Source organism: Argiope bruennichi, chromosome X2 (genome assembly GCF_947563725.1).
Source record: "Argiope bruennichi chromosome X2, qqArgBrue1.1, whole genome shotgun sequence".
NCBI classification, from domain to species: Eukaryota; Metazoa; Arthropoda; class Arachnida; order Araneae; family Araneidae; genus Argiope; species Argiope bruennichi.
This window is the reverse complement of record NC_079163.1, coordinates 107,672,362-107,689,721: the sequence shown is the minus strand read 5'-3', so window position 1 is coordinate 107,689,721 and position 17,360 is coordinate 107,672,362.

The window sequence follows — 17,360 nt, the reverse complement described above, 5'->3', positions numbered from 1 at the left end:
GTTTCGGCGTTGCTTGCGCAATATTTTTGTTATTCGCAAATATCACATACGTTTCTAATAAAAGAATGTAATTTTAGCCGGCGACAATTTTTGCCTTTTATTTTTTTATATAGTGCTTGTGTATTGTATGCTATTCATTTGTTTTATTTTTTTGGATTGCTTATTAAAATAATTTGGATAAATTATAAAATTTATAAAGAATTTTGAAGATTGAACAGTATACTCTGCCTGTATCGAAACTATCGGTAAACTGTGTAGTATAGTTGTATTAATGTCTAGTTTTAAAGCAATACTAGAGCTAATTTGAGATGGATCTAGCAATTTTAAGTCATAACCAAGACGAAGGCATGGAACTGGACTTCCTTTTCTTTTGTGACATACTAATAGGAGTATATTTGGACCCCGATGGATTTAATTTGCTTGCACTATGACCGCTAATACAGCGATTTTTCAGTGGAATCTGGAATTCCTTGGTACGAAATTCGAGACCCTACTACCAGTCCAATGCGGCCCCGTAATAGGTTGTGTGTAATTTTAAGCAGGTTTGTGAACTATGATTAACATTTTTTAATAAAAATTTTATTTGTTTTGTTAGTTATATTATATGTAAATTTCATTTGAATATGAAGAAAGAATGAATTCAACCTTTAGGAATTCAATTTTTTTATCATAATTAAATTAAAAAAATACCTTTGTTCATACAGTATAAAATATTTCAATAACGAATGTATTCGTTACCATTGTAACATGGCGGATATATTGAAAAAAAGATGAGGCACAATTAAATGTAACAAATGTTATTTAAGATTTCTTCAGTTTTCATGTTTTGAAATTCCTGTTGAACTATTTTTGCATGTTATAGTTTAATTTTACTACTTTGTTTTCGTACTATACATTTTTTAATGTTACATTTTAATGAAAAGTTTCTAAAAAAATTTGAAATTGAAGAGAATTGCATAAATTTTGAAACTTATAAATATTTCTCCTTGCTGTTTAGTATAATTCTTACTTTTAAAAGAATTTATAATTTGTTTTGGTTTGAAGAAATGAAAAATAAAGTTGTTAATTAAAAAAAATGTATAGAAATTTGTCATAATAGTCCCCGAGTATTACTTTCTGCTTTAAAAAATTTGGTACTAATAAACTAGTTTTTAAAGAAATAAATTCATTTTAAATAAATATTTATTTACTTCACCAAAAATTGCAGTAATCATTGAATATTTATGCTCTGATTAACAATTCAAATCTTCCGATAATAAGTTGATAGTTATTACTTTTTCCGGCTATTATTTAATTATATTATGATATATAAATTATAATGCGAAAATTTGTTTCCTGTATGAATGAGATACTCTTCATTTGAAATTATGTTCTGAATTGTTCAGTTATTGCTTATTATTCTATCGGAAGATTTTTATTGGACGACACGAAAAAAGTTCATTATTGCAAATAATTATCATTGAATTATTTATTCAATGCCAATCACCTTTAGTTAAATATAAAATTAATTAATGCATGTTGTTAGAGAAATTGAAGAATCTGCCTCCCACCGGCGGAAAATTTCTGTCGGTGTTAAAAATCTACAAATTTTAAATTTTTATGCGATCCCTCTGGACAAAAATGGTTAATTAAAATTTTTTTTTGATTCTGCTACAATGAAATCATTATAAATACTTCATATATATATACTTTTGAAATTGATTGAATCCAAGATGTAAAAAATGACTTATACTATTTTCTTTTACCATTTAAAGCAGCGAATAATAGGAACAGAGAAATCAGAAATCAGCTGTTGCGTTTTTTAGATCAGACACAGATCGATTTTAAATTTGTTGAATATATTTTTTAGCTGTGAGAAAGTTATAAATGACTTGACCAATGAAGCTTCGCAACACACAGTGTAATTCCCTCAGAGGTGTATTTAATCGAATAAAAGGTCCAAACTATTTTAGTCATTTTGTGAGTCATCCTTATTATTTCCCTCTTAAGAAAGCATTAGTCAGCACAAAGGATGTTCTAAATACATTTCGAATATCAGTTTTGTTGTTTTAAACAGTTACAAGAGATCACACGCTGCCAAAGCTTCACTACTTGTTGCTTGATGGTTTGTTTCTGGATTCGTGGGATCACACTCACAATTCTTATTCTCTGTTTATTTATTTTTGCATATTAAAAAAGTTTATTTTGGTGAGTATTACAGGTGGGAATAAGTAAATTAAATAAAATGAATCGTTTATAGTTTATCCCTTTAAAAAAATTGTTTTCTATAAATGCTTAATAAATAAGTACTTCTATAAATAATAATACTCTATAAATACTTAAGTTAAATGGAGTTACGGATCTGTGTGACATCATAATCATATAGCAAACGCAACTATATTTATAATCAGCAGATGTTTCCGCATTATTTAATACGGATATGTCTATCATTAACATCCTGCATTTTTACTTTGAATAAACTTTTTGAGTAGGAAAAAAAGTAATTTTTCTTTTGAAGTTTGACTGTAATAATTGGAAAGAAAGAAGAAAAGAAAGCCGTCTTAATTTTTTACTCTTCCCGCTTAACAATACTAAGTTCACATGGAATTTAAAAATTCGAAAAGAATTCCTGAAATCTGCGTCAAATTGTGAACTGTGTTTTTTTCAGGCCTAACACTGATAAACCAACTGGGGTGATGGTGTATATAGTTTTTATCTAGACCAATGCAATTTAAATTAAAAGTACTTTAATAATATGAAAGGAACGAAGGATTTCAGCTTATCCAGAAATCAATATTAAAAGCAATTAAACAGAATTTTAGAACGAATAAAATTTCATAAAATTTAATTCTTACGTGAGAATGAAATAGAATTACCGAAGTGAACGTGAAGCAAAAAATTAATAATTATTTCAATCAACGAATTTTATTATTACAATTGAGAGGAATTTTGAAGCATTTTGAAATTTGAATGTATTGGGTATAAATTAATTTTATTAAATTAAAAGAAACTGTTTATGCATTTATTCTTTGATAGTCAATCCAACTATAAGCAAGAATTTCTTTCAGTTATAAAATGGCATGTGTCACTCAATGCAAAAATTAAACAAGTTGCAAAAATTAGAAGTGACTTTTTGAAAATAAATAGCATGACTATTTCATTACGATTAACTAATGTCCTATAGTATTTTGAATACTTTTGCCATATACTGAGACTACTTTCTACTTTTAAGTAAAACATTAACGCGTTTTTCCATTTTTTTTGGAACGTCTTGTATACTGTAGTGCATTTATTCACTGTTCTTTCGCCTCTGGATAATGTTTATATCTATCAAAAATATTAATTTCAATATATTAATAAAATTAAGATTTAAACAATAGTTTAATAATAGAATAGTGTATATTGTATTTAGATCATTATAATCCGTTTGATAACTAACAGTGAAGAATCTGATGCTTTTACTGTTGTGACAATTATTCTATTTCCCTGTTGGCTGTGGTACATGGCTTCAAGCTACTGAAAGTAAAAATTTATTATATTTTCCTTTTGCTTTTTGAAATTTGTTGTATATCCTCCATCTCCATGTTGATTAATTTGCCAATTGAATCTCCCTCAATTTGATGCCTGTCTTTGTATGAATATAACAACTTTTCTTTCGTTAATGAATTATTGTTATAATCGCAGTAAAGGCTAACAAATATAATGCAACAAATTTTATTTCTTCGCACGTTGATTGTTTTTTAAACAGTTAAATGTCTAAGGTTTTTAAGCATTTCTTCTATTAAAGAATTAGAACTGAGTGTTTTTAAATTTTCGATTAAATCTCGGACTTCTTCTATCATACTTTCAAACCTTTTAACACCCATTAAAAGTTATTTCTGCACAATTCTATTGGTACTAGATATTGTACGATATCTGCACTATGTTTTTCGATATTCCTAAGTTTGGAGGACATTGTTACTATATCATGAAGATGTTGTTGGGTATCTTGTGCTGTTTAATATTAGTTAATTATAAACTTAGTTTCTTCTTGAGAGAATTCTAGTTTCAATTCTTTGAAAATGGTAGCTAATTCTATTATAAACGGACTGCTTTTGTTTAAGAGGAAGAGGCTACAATTAATAGAGAAATGCATCTTTCTCTAAGACTTGATGATTTTCCGTACGTTATCCTAGTGGAATTTTTCCACCATTATAACGATTAAAGGATTTTAAAAACATTTCTTACTTAAATATCCTATCAAAAGTTGCTCTTATTATTATTTTTTTTAATGGTGGATCTCTGACCTCATTATCAATGCTAGATAAGACGGCGGATAAAATATTAAGATTATTCAGAATGGTTGAATTATGTTTTCGTATGATTTCTTTATTAATTTGAATATCTGCTTTTATTTATTTTATGCGCTCAAAAATTTATGCTGCTTATAAAAGTTAAAATGTATTAGATTAATTATTCATAATTTAATTATCTATCAAAGAATTTCTTTTCGTGAAAATTTAAGGAATGAAGTCATACAATCTCATACCAGTGGTGCGTTGAACTGTGAATGCGTGAATAATATTTATATAAGGGATAATTTTATTGGCAGTTGTACTGCATACGTTTTGCAGTTCAACTTAAATGATAAAACTATCAAGATGTTGAAAATTTTTTGAACCGAATATGTATAATATGAAATGAGCTGAAAAGATAAGTTTTGAATTGTGCCATTTGCACTAATTTTTAAAGAAAACAAACAATCAAGTAATAAAACTGTATTCTTATAAATAAAAACAAAGTAGCTGAGTTTTTTGCATTCATTTTAAAACCGCAACTCGTAATATTAACAGAAATTATTTTTTTTTACTTTCAAAAATGAGGATTCCTTTTCAATACAGTTGATATGATGAAATTTATTGAAATCTGTAACCTTTGGGCTAAATATTTTATATAATTAGTGTTATATAGGTTCTTAATGACTAGTGCTCATTACTAGATAAATATAAAATATAATAGAAGGACTAACTCTATGGAATCAATACACAAGTCAAATGTACCTCATAAATTGAATTTTCGAATCCATTGCGTATCTTGCAGGATGAAAAAGACGTGTTATCATATAATTGTGGATGACTATGTGCAGCAAGATATCATATAGCAAGCGCAGTTACGTTTTCGATATGACAATGATGTCACATAAATTGTTTTCATCTAATTTAATGCGCCCTGGTTAACTGTTTTTTCTCTTTTGTATGTATCGATTAACTTTGTGTATTTATTAAATTAATTTTATTTGCTTTGTGTATTTATTAACTTTGTGTATTTATTAAATTAATTTTATTTGCTTTAGATAATGATTTTCTTTAAATATTCGCATTGATTTCAACCTTTTTTGCAACTTATATCGATTTACTTGTGAAGTGAGCAACAGAAGAGTTTCAAAGCTCTTGGAATTATACTTTTTTGTATTTATTCAGTTTCCGATTTCTTTTTCCATTAACCCGGGGAAATTTTTTTTTTAACTTTATGTTTAGATTTTTTTTAGTATTTTTATTACAATTTGGGAGCTGTGAAATTCTTGTTTGTTAATTTTTATTATTCTTCCGAGGTTGTTTTCATTCTTTTCCTTGATGAAAGTAACATTAAAGCTTCAAAAGGAATTACCGAAAATTTCTTTTCGGCAAATTATCGAATTTAACATGAATTTTAGAAGAATTTGTGGAACTTTTATATAACAGGTATTTTATTATATTATAGATTTGGATTGACTTTTATACAGCGTATTAGTTTCAGGATCTATGTTAATTGAAATTTCCTTATTTTCATATTAAATTGTTCTTTCCTTAAAAAAAAAAAAAAAAAAAAACATTTGCTACATTTCATTTACCATGATTTTTTAGAATAGTGAAAGGACATAAATACGTTTTTTATTTTCTCCAAATTATATTTTTATGGTCCATCTAGACAAATTACGTAAGTTCAGAACCTTTAATGCATGAGAAGATTGCCTTGTTATTTTCTGCGTATGAATTGTTTCGTATTGAAAATGGAAAATTACTCTCATTTTTTAATTCACATTATACTAGAATATAATTTCATCACTGATAAATAAAATCTTGCGAGAACACTTCGAATGTAGTGTAATTTGCTAAGAAACATTCAGAAATATATATCAAAACTTGGAGTTGGGATAGGAAAAGATGTTACTTTTTGATAGATATGAGGATTTTCATTTTGCATGATCCTATTGTAGTATATTTTTAGGTATGAATGAACTATGAAAAAATGAAATGATTTTGAATTATGTGGCGAAATGACCAATATCAGCTTTGTGCGGCTAGTAAATTAATAACTACAAAATATCTTATAAAACATTCGATCCGAACCCTAATGGGAATTCTCCATTCAGAACATTTTCTTCCAAAAATGTAGGGAAACATTAGATAGAAAAATAAGATATAAATTACTAGTACTGAATTCGGCAAAGCTTATGATTAATTTAATTATTGATATGATCACGTGATATTTAATACCTGGTTTATCTGAAAACGGCTGATATTTAAAGTTGAAATTCTTTTCTCATTGATATAACATTTCATTAATAGTAGGGTTTTCGTGATAAAAGTTTTTTCTTCCAAAACTTGCCTATGGAATTTTCATTCATTTGTAAGTTTTAAGTAGGAATTAAGATGGAATTATGAGAATCATAGAGTCAATATATTTATCTCTAGGAGGATTTTATGAACAAATCCATTTACTTTATTGAAATCAATATGAATATAAGGACCAAATTGTTAAAAGAAATGTATGTTTAGTTTAGTAGCTTGCAATAAGAGGGCTATTTTGAGACGGGATTCATAAGTTTGAGCCATGATCAAATGACAGGAGTGAAAATGTTGGTTAATATACTAGGATTGATTCGGGAGATATTTGACATTTTCTCTTAAGTGAATGTCTCCTTATTTAGAAACACAAGTTCCCTATTTATTTCTAGACGTCGGTAATTTTCTTTATTTTTATTTTTGTGTTACTCTTAGATCATATTTAAAGTTATAATCCATGTGAAGCAGCAGACAACTAATTGGTGCATATCTAAGCTTTATTGCGTTGAAGTTTTCTGTATAAAGATTGTTTCTGTCATAAAAAAGATATTTAAGAGTTGTAAATTATTCGTGAGCTTCAATCACCGTTATTGTTAAAGCGCTAAGTGTTGTTTTATCAACGAAAGAAATTAAGTAAAATGGATATTTTATTGTTTAAATGAAACGGTAACATTAGTAGCTTGCTGAAAGATAAAGATAATTTACTTTTTTTTGTTTCTAATTCCTCTTTCTTTTATTAGTGCATAGTATTTCTATTGATATTGTTTAGTTCTGCGTTAATTTGGACGTATGAAATGCCGTACCTTTTTATTTTACATACATTGCATTTTATTCATTTGTCAATGTAAACATGTTTCCATATATGCTTTCTATACAAATGCTTTTTAACTGAGAAATTCTCATAATGCAAAATATAGATACATGTTTTCTACAAATGTGGAAAGCAAATCACAGACTATCATTCCAAAGTTTCATTCATTTAGTCTATATTTTTAATTTCGCTTAAGAATATATATATATATATATATATATATATATATATATATATATATATATATATATATATATATTCATTTTCTTTACTTATAAAAGTTAGCGATTCACCATCATTTTGTTCATCTTTAAATATGAAGAGAAATTTGAAATCATGATATTTGATTGGACATTTTTACAAAGTAACCAGTTTAATAATCGAAAAGTTATATTAAAAATGATTAACATAATAAAATGAAATGAACGAGATTGGTATTGAAAAAAAGAAAAACGTTTTCGACCAATAAAGTATTAAAAATAATAAATCAGGGTTGAAAATTATAAAAAGGCATAGATAAGTGAGTTACAAAAAAAAAATAAAAAAAAAAATAGTAAAGTTACATGATAAATAAATAGAGGTTTAATTTTGCATTCCTTTTTAAAAGCTTGAAATTCACTTTATAAATACGTAAGAAAAGAGCTTTAATTCCTGGAAGAATTATTTTGCAAATAAGAACTATGCTTTAAAATGAGATAAAATAAAAATGATAGACATAAATATTTTAAATTTTAAAAAGTCACTGATGATTCTTTTTTCAATTATCTAAATAACCCTTTTGAAAAAGTAATGTCGTAAAAATAAATTGCATTCGCAATTTTGCTTTTATTTTGTAGACAAATACTTTTGCACACTTCATAAAAGCCTCAAACTGAAATCTTGTTTTCTGAGAAATTTATTCGTGCTAACATTCTAATGGATTAGAGTTATTTATTTAAAAATTTTATTTAATGCTTTTCTGTCAAAATGTTAAGTAAGAATTGCATAATTTTATCCCTGTAAAAATAATGGTAATTTGAAATATTGATTAATATGTAATTAATCAGTAAAGTTAATTTAAATTTTAGTTTTCGTATATGTACGGATTGAATAAGACTTTTTTTTACAAACCAAAACCTTAACATTAAATTTGAAATCTAATAAGGTCTTAATGTCCGAAATTAATTCCCTTTATAAATCTATACAATGTGACTTGTAATTAAGGCAGATTTATTTAAAAATATTTAAGATTTTTCCAAGAAATCTTGATCATGGAAAAAAAAAAAAAAAAAAAAAAAAAAAAACGTGATAAGGATCTTTTTAGATTAAATAGCTAATTAAATTAGAGTAACAACCATTTATTAGAGCACGTTACCCATGGATAAGTTTTAAACATTTATTTCAAATAAAACATTAATAAGAAAAAGGAAGAAGGGTATATTGTTTAATAGCAACGTATTAATTGCTCGCTTGATTTTTATTTACGATATTCTGCACTAGAGGGTGCTGCTATAGCTGCCAGGGGAATCAAAATGTGATCAACCTAGTGTGGGACTTTTTGAACGAGATGTGGATTAGATTGCTGAACTGCTGGTGTTTCGAACATCAGTAAATAATAAATAAACTGAAATAGCCCATTTTTTACGATATATCGAGTTAATTATGCTATAATTATAAATAGAAATAATTTGGTCAGTGACAAAAATAACTTGACAGTCCTCGAAGTCAGAAATAATTTGACAGTCCTCGAAGTATTTTGTAGGGCTAATCAAAAAGAAACGTGCATAATTTTGAACACAGTAAAAATTATAAAAAATTCATTGCAATATGCAACGGAAATGAAAGTATTACTAATTTATCGTTTCCCGACATAACTGTCATTCATGTTGGGATATTTGTCCCAGGGTTAGATTTGTTTGAAAATTCTGGTCTCGTAGAATGTCGTTAGGTCCTTTGAGGTCGTCGTCAAGCCTTTGATCATATAGAAGCCTTTTCATAAGTTCAAACAGATGAAAATCTGAGGTTTTCAAGTCCGGGCTGTATGATGGATGCTCCAAAATTTTCCAACACTGAATCTTTGCAGTTTTGTACAAACGGGCTGATTTAGGGGCTGTTTAAATGTTTGCAAATGAAGCAAATAAGCCACTCTATTAATACTTTTCTTCTTTTGAAGTTTCAGTAGAGTCTTTATTACGATATCTTTTGTTCGAAGAAAGATAATTTAAAAAAAAATTTATTGTTAGGAGCGTGATTAATGCAATATGATTAAGTAAGATTTCGAAATGCATGCTTTTATTTGTATATTTAAATACATATAAGATAATAGTTAAATAATATTTGTATAATATGTTGAATAAAATTGTAAGCGTTGTAGAATTTGCTACATGCATCGATTTTTTTCCCTTACTTTCACTTCAATTAAAAAAAAAAAATCTTACTCTAAAGCAATGCTGACAGTCATATTTTGTTTTTCGCCCCATTTACACTACTTTTTATTCATGCTAGAGAATCCATTTGTAAAGTTGAGATGCCCCCCTCCCTCAAAGAAAGCGAAAATCATGCTGTTTTGAAAGTTTTTTTGATTTTTACTATGTGCAGTAAAAATATTTGATTTAAAAGATTAAAATTTGGAATAGTGATATTTTAAGTCTTTCTTCTTCACTTAGTATTAAAATGTTTAAGTGTTCCTTTTGAATGTAAATTCACATACAGAAGAATATAAAATATACTTTTACATTTTAAAAAATGCTTAGCTTTTGTGCTTTTTATTAAATATTTTGATATAAAATAAGAAATATTGTGAACGATTCATTGAAATCTCTCGAAAGCTCACATTTGACATTAGGAATTGAAAATTTCAATTGTTTTAAAGTCATCTACCGTATATTCAAAACTTCAAAATTTCCTATATATTCGAAATCGAGTGGTGCTATTTAAAAAAACCGAGTTTGTGTAAATCTAATTATGAAAAAATTTGCAGTGAAATTACTTATGAACAAATTCTATTTTTATTGATTATTTTCTCTCATTTATTCGTAATAAATACATTTCTTTTTGAAGTTTTGACTAGAATTGCAACCGCATAAATTGTGTTTCAACAGCCATAGAGGAAAAATTCCTTTTCCTTTATTCTTATTTTGGGAGGAGTTTCACTGCTGTTATTATCATTATTATTATTCAGGAAATTCTCTCCAGTTATTTTTATTATTATTTGTTTCCTTAGAACTGTAATAATGGATCTACTTTTCGTCATTTCTAGTTAGACGATGAAGGTTTCAACTTTCTTTCATCATGTTAGATATGAATTACAAATAATAATTAAATATATTTAATTATATTCTTAGAGAAAAAAAGTTTGTATCCTCTTTGTGTATTTTTGATACTTCATTTGTCAGTATATATTGCGGATATTGATAAACTCTTTTCTGTGGAACTTTGGAACGGAAAGTTTGATTCAACGCAACAATGTGTTGCAAATTCTTGATACCTTGAATCATCTTTGTATTGGGTTGGCTTGCAAGTTAAATTTTTTGAAAGTTTAAACTCGTTTTTGTCAATTCTAAACACATTTTTTTGTTCTACGCAAATATTACTAATTCTTTTGGTTTTTAATATTGCTTTCTGATTTTTTCTGAAAATACTGAATATAATTGGAGGTGTTGTAGAAATAGATTTGTTACTTGCTATTAATTACACTCAGTATAAAAACATGCACTGTGCGTTAAAAACATCTTAAGCATAGATATAATAACTGTGCAAAAATGTACCTGAGAAAAAAATATTATCCAGTGAAATTTCACAGTAATCTTCGTGAATCCCTACACATATATTTTGCACTCTTCATAATATTAGCTTCAATTAATGCAATACATTCTGGATAGGTAAAAATGCATGCATTTAGAAATGAACATAGGCCGTTGAGTCATTGCGCTTTCAGCAATTACTGAATTTCTTTTGCGAGAATAGAGCTTTTTTTATTATATCCTTTTTATGCAAATATGAAAAGTACGAAATAAAAGTGATTTCGACATAAACAACGATTTTATTTTTGTCTATCTGATTATTAGTCAACACTAAATTCAGTACGGAGTAAATATGCCAGAATATTTTTAGACTATTCGTATAGTCAGTCAATTCACGTGACACTGAAGTTGCTTTTTATCTAATATTTGATTATATACTATTTTATGCTCTTCTATCATGTTAAGGTCAGATACCGGCATTGGATTTTAAAATTAAATCGGCGCGGTACGCATATCACTCGAAAACGAATGACTTCTATTAGATGTGGGATTGTTATTTTTTTACACAAGGACTTGGTTTGTTCTGAAATCACTCTTTATTCCTTTCTATTAACATTGGTTGGAAAAACCATTGAATTCTAAAGAAAACATAATAAAAATCTGATATTTTTCATTGCATTTGCAATTTATTAATAAAAAGTCTTAATTATCATTAACAGTTAAAACTAACATCCTCTGTTCTGTTATGCATAATATATTTACTCAGAACCAATAGTTGAATAAAAGACGCGTTCATTAATGACGGAAACACTGACATTTTTAATTGTCGTCTTCGAGGTATCATGTAATTTAACCATATGAAATATCATCTCTGAAGAAATTGAGAGTGAAGAAAAATCTCATTCCCAAATGTGAAACGAGTTAAAAATTAATGCTAATTTCTCGAAAACTCTATTTATTAAAGCTGTAGCTCGGAGCGATTTTTGATGTCATACATATTAAATAACTTACTGCTCACTCAAAGTTCTCGTTTCATAAAGCGATCTTTAAACACGTTAATTTGTTTGCATTAGTCTATGGAAATTAAAAAGCAAAATGTGCTCTGGATCTAAGATGTTCATTATTATTTATGATGCTTACATGAATAATTTATGTTTCACTTGGTAGTAATGATCGGAGAAGACTTGTTTAAGGCTATTAAAAGAAAAATTAACAGATGCTTTACATCAAGGTCTCGTAAAAAATATATAAGCATGCAATTACTACGTCATTAACAACCTGTTTTGGCTTGTCTTCTCTCTCACTCTCTCTGATTTTTTTTTTTTGAAAATAAGTTAATGTACTAACTTTATAACTGGCATCAACAATTAGAAACAATGCTTATTAAACAAGGTTTTTTTTTAAGCTTTAATGCAAAATTATCTTAGAAGATTGCTTCAGAAGGGGACTACAGGCAAAAAAAAATGTGATTTTTTTTTTCTTAAATTATACATGTTTTGACTGTAACACTGCGTTAAATTATATGAGACTTTCTGAGGATGTTTTTAGATATTTAGCCATTTTTCTAGAAAATTATAAGTGCGAATTGTTTCTATTATTTTGTTCCGAAATTTTCAAGGAAAAAATGTAAATACAAGTTAAAAAAAGAACTCCGGGATTAAAAAAATAATTATATGGTAATTCTACACAGTTTTATATATTGTTCCAAAAATTTTAGTTAAAAAATATATTTTTACTGTTCTAAGGACTAAAATTAATTAGCTTTATAAAAATTTTAAGTCGATAGGAGATGTTATCTAAAAGAATGACATTAAAAAATTTTAATTAAAAAACCAGATTTTAAATTGATTCAAAATTTTAAAAAGTTGTTGTTTCGTAGTCTAGAGTGTTAATTATTGGTCTAATTTATTTTGAGTTAGTTTTTTTTTACTGTTCCTTATAATGGGTATCGAATGTAAAGCTACGGAGAATTGAAAACTATTTTGATATAAATCTATCACTATTCTAGTTGTCTTTAAAACAGTTCCTGAATACCAATCAGTATGTATATTATTATATTAAATTAAATCAATTAAAATTCAATTATTTAATCAATAGATTGTTAAAAATTACATAAAATGTTTATTGAATCTGCTATCATTAATATTAATAATCAACCAACAGCTTTTCTTACAATGGAATATTGGTATTTGCATGAGAAGAGATATCTATTAATGTTATATAGTATGAATCTATTTGGATTTATTTATTTATTTTTTGGTTTTCAACTATTAATTCCCTCTCCAAATCAGCCTATTCTAAAAAAAGCGAAAAACTCCTGAAGAATGGGGAAATTATTTATAATTGAAACTTGGAGCGTTAATCCAAATAAAGATTTTTTTTTAATCTTTTGGATTTACTCTTATTTCTATAATATCAATAGCTAATGCATTCATCCTATATATTTTAAATAAAAATATTTTCCTTTCTATTTATAATGCCGGTTATTTATTTTCTTTTGGAATTTATTTGTTAAATCAACTGAATTCTTAATATCAAATATTTTGCTCTACTCAAAACAAGGCAATTTTTTTTTTTTAATTTCTAATTTATTGTTTTTCCGCTTCAAATTTAGGTTTTACTTATTCTGAAAACGCAGAAAAATATTGAAGTATACGAAAGTTAAAACTAAGTTAAATCGTGAGCCTAGATAATGGACTTTTTTTCTTCTTGATTTTGATCTTTCTTTCTATAATATTAACAATTCGTGCATTCATCTTGTACATTTGAAATAAAAACGTTTCCAATTTTCGTTTCATTTATGCAGATGATTGCTTTTTTCAGCAGGAATTCTTTGTATGAATGATTTATTCTTGCGAGTCTTTAATATAAAATATTTTTGCCGTACTCAATATACTTTTAAATGTTTTATAAAAAGACTCTAATTTCAAGTATGTAAAATACTTTTTCCTTAAGCCATGCTGTAAAAAAAAAAGCTTCTTCAAGTATTATTCATGCGTTACAATTGGTTGAATGATTTGTATACTCGTTATATGAATTGTAAAATCAGTAATTATTTATAACCCTGAAATGTTAAATCAAGTGATCTGAAATGTTAAATCAATTAAATCAAAGATTATATTCAGTTTCATAAATTAATAAGTGCTTTTAATTTTTTATGAAAATAATTTATTGCACAGATCATACAACATTCAGAAATATCTCCTTGCTTGTTATATGAAGGAGAATAAAAATAATAACTAGCTGAAGAATTAAATTTATCGATAACATGTAAAAAGGAAAAGAACAAAACAAAACAGAAGTGCAGAAAAATAATTACTGCTTTAAACGTATCGAAAATTGTTGTTATAATTAAAATATCGATTTCGGCAATAAGGAAACAACAAACATAAAATATTTTAAAGTAAAACTATGTTTAATAATTTTGTTTATTTATACTATAGAATCAAATAGCAATAAGAGTCTCATTAAATGTAGACACAGACAGTTTAAAATAAAAACTGATTTACATGATTAATAACAAATCGTTTTTATCAAAATCTAAAATTAAAATTAAGTGAAAGACGATGGAAATTATTCAAAAATAGTTAAAAATGCAATTTTAATTTTAATTATATTCTCTAGTTTGGTAATTAAATTCCAGTATTTTAAATAAATTCAAGCTTTCTTTTTAGTCAAAATCAATAAGTAAAGCAAAAATTTGAAGGAAAATAAATGGAAAGAAATGTGTTTGCTTTGTTTCATCTATGAACAAAATGGGAGAGATAATGAATGATTAAAGTTAAAAGCATATGCATTATTTCTGCTGAAATTAAGAAAATGATGCTACAAATAATGATATCTCTTGCATCTATCTTCATTCACCTCTTTCGACTTGCATTGATTATGAGATAACTAAAAGATTAAATCAAAAGAAAAAAAAATCGATAAAAATATGACAAATTTTATAAATCGAGTTGATTTATAACATTTAGACAATCAATAAAATGGAAATTTTTTAAACTGAAAAATGGGCAAAACCGAAACGGAGCCGGTAAAAGATAAAGGAATAAAAAATATGAGAGTATTGTTTTACGTTTTGCTAACAATTCCAATGTCTTTTCTAGAAGAATTTTTAAGCGTCACTCTCTGTTTTTTTAATGAGAAACTATAGCTTTTTTTTTCTGGAAAATGTACCTCTTTCTTCTCAAATTGTTTTTCGCCCAGAAAATTGGATGTAATCAGAGAAGCATTTGAAATGAAGAAAGTACTTTCTTGTGTGAATTCATACCGTCGACGAATTTGCGGTAGAATGATTTGACGTTGTTTTCCAAAACAAAGTTTTTGCTTTTCAAAGATTTCTTTCATTGCTGAGAAGTTTTCGAACGATTTTTAGGACACATTTCAGAGTTAAAAACGATGGTGCCCTTTTAAATCTAACTTTCAATAAAATATCTAATTCGGAATATCTCATTTCAGAAGAAACTGTTTTGTTTGAAATTTTTCATTAAAAATGAAAATGGCATATAAAATATTTGCTAAAACTTTCTAAATTTTGCCGGTTTAACTCTAGTTTTAGTAGTTATTTTAGATTAAGAATTGTGAGATTAAAATTTCAATATGAGCATTTGTTTACATTTACTTTATAAAATTATTGAAAACAGTTTTTTAAAACACATTTTTATTTGTGCATTATAAAGTAGCCTCTTGTTTTAATTGTTTATGCTTTTTTAGATATTAATTTATAGTTCATTATCATAAATATTATGGAAACTTGAAATCAATCTTTCTCAAATTCACTAACTAGTCTTTGAAGCAAATGGCGAATATTTTCACGGAATAAAACTGTGAGAAAAGCAGATCAAATGTAACTTAGTAAGAATTGTCCTAAAAAAATACTTTAACTGAAATTTAATAGAGAAAAATTAAATTTTTTATACATTAATGTAATAAATCCTTAATATGTCATAATAAACTTTAAATATACGCACTGAGGAAAAAAAGTTACATTTTAAGATATCTTCATTTGATAATTACATTCAAGTTTCGTTTTGAAGCTTCCAGAAGACAATTGGGTTACACCTTGTTGTTCAGAGCCATGGTCAGATGACAAGGAAGTCTCATATGTCTGCGCTTCATTCAGTAGAGTCGAATGGACTGCACGCTGTTTTTACCTGATGAAGGGTTTTTATATCGATGCCCATCAAATTAGAAAGGAATTTAATTTTTAGTCCTGTCATAAGCCTCATAATTTTTGTTGGAGAATAGCAACTATTTCCACAAATGAATAGATATGTAGCTTTTGATGGCCTATGTGGATGGAAATTGAGCAGTATTGCGCTGCTTTTTTTCATAAAAGAAACTTACGCGGTCTGGAAATTTTCAAATGTACTTTTTCAAACGTCTGTAACATATAAGGGAAATATTGTACATTGGGATAAGTTTTAAAGACTTTGGCAAAATTTAAAATTGTAGGATTTAAACTCTTTAAAAACACTATTTAAGGAATGCACGATAATTTCGAAACTGATTATATCCAATTGAAATTTTTGAAAAAAAATTTAATTAAAAATTTAATAACTTATTTATTTAGTTTTGTGTGCAATATTTGTAATCATAAATACTCCAAACTTTTGCGTTTATCTTCAACCGGAAAGCAGGAATTCCTTCCCTCCAATATTGCTTGAAAAGAATTTCCTTACCCTCTTGTGTCCATGCAAAGGTTATACCCTTTCGGGTACTGTGATTTCCCTTTATTTTAATTTCCTTCTACCCGAACATGCTTATTTAATAAGCAATCTCACTATTTCTTTTTACTGATCAAAGCATTTAACTATGAAAAGTATTCTAAGCAATACAGCATCATACAAAATGCTAAGAGTATTAAACAATTCTTTTTATCAGACATTTTTCGTGGATTGAAATTTGATACTGATCAAAAAATGAAAATGCAGAAATAATGAATGATAAGTAAAAAAGATTGTTGCAGGTTATATTTTTTATATTACAGATTTTTTTCGCTTTGGCAAGGCTTTTTTCAACAGTTATTGTTTACAAAAATGACGAATCTGGAAATAAAGGGAGCTTGATAAAATTTTGCAAAGCCAGTATTATTCTGTACTGCCCTATTTGAGGTCGTGAATTAGAAATTCTGACTTCAAGGGCACTACTTTTAAAGAATATCAAATAGAGTGGTTGTAATGTTATATGTTGTGGTATTCACTCAGATATTTGATGAATTTTCTTTAAAAGTATCAGTAAGTGCATTTACGTTTAAAAGCACTT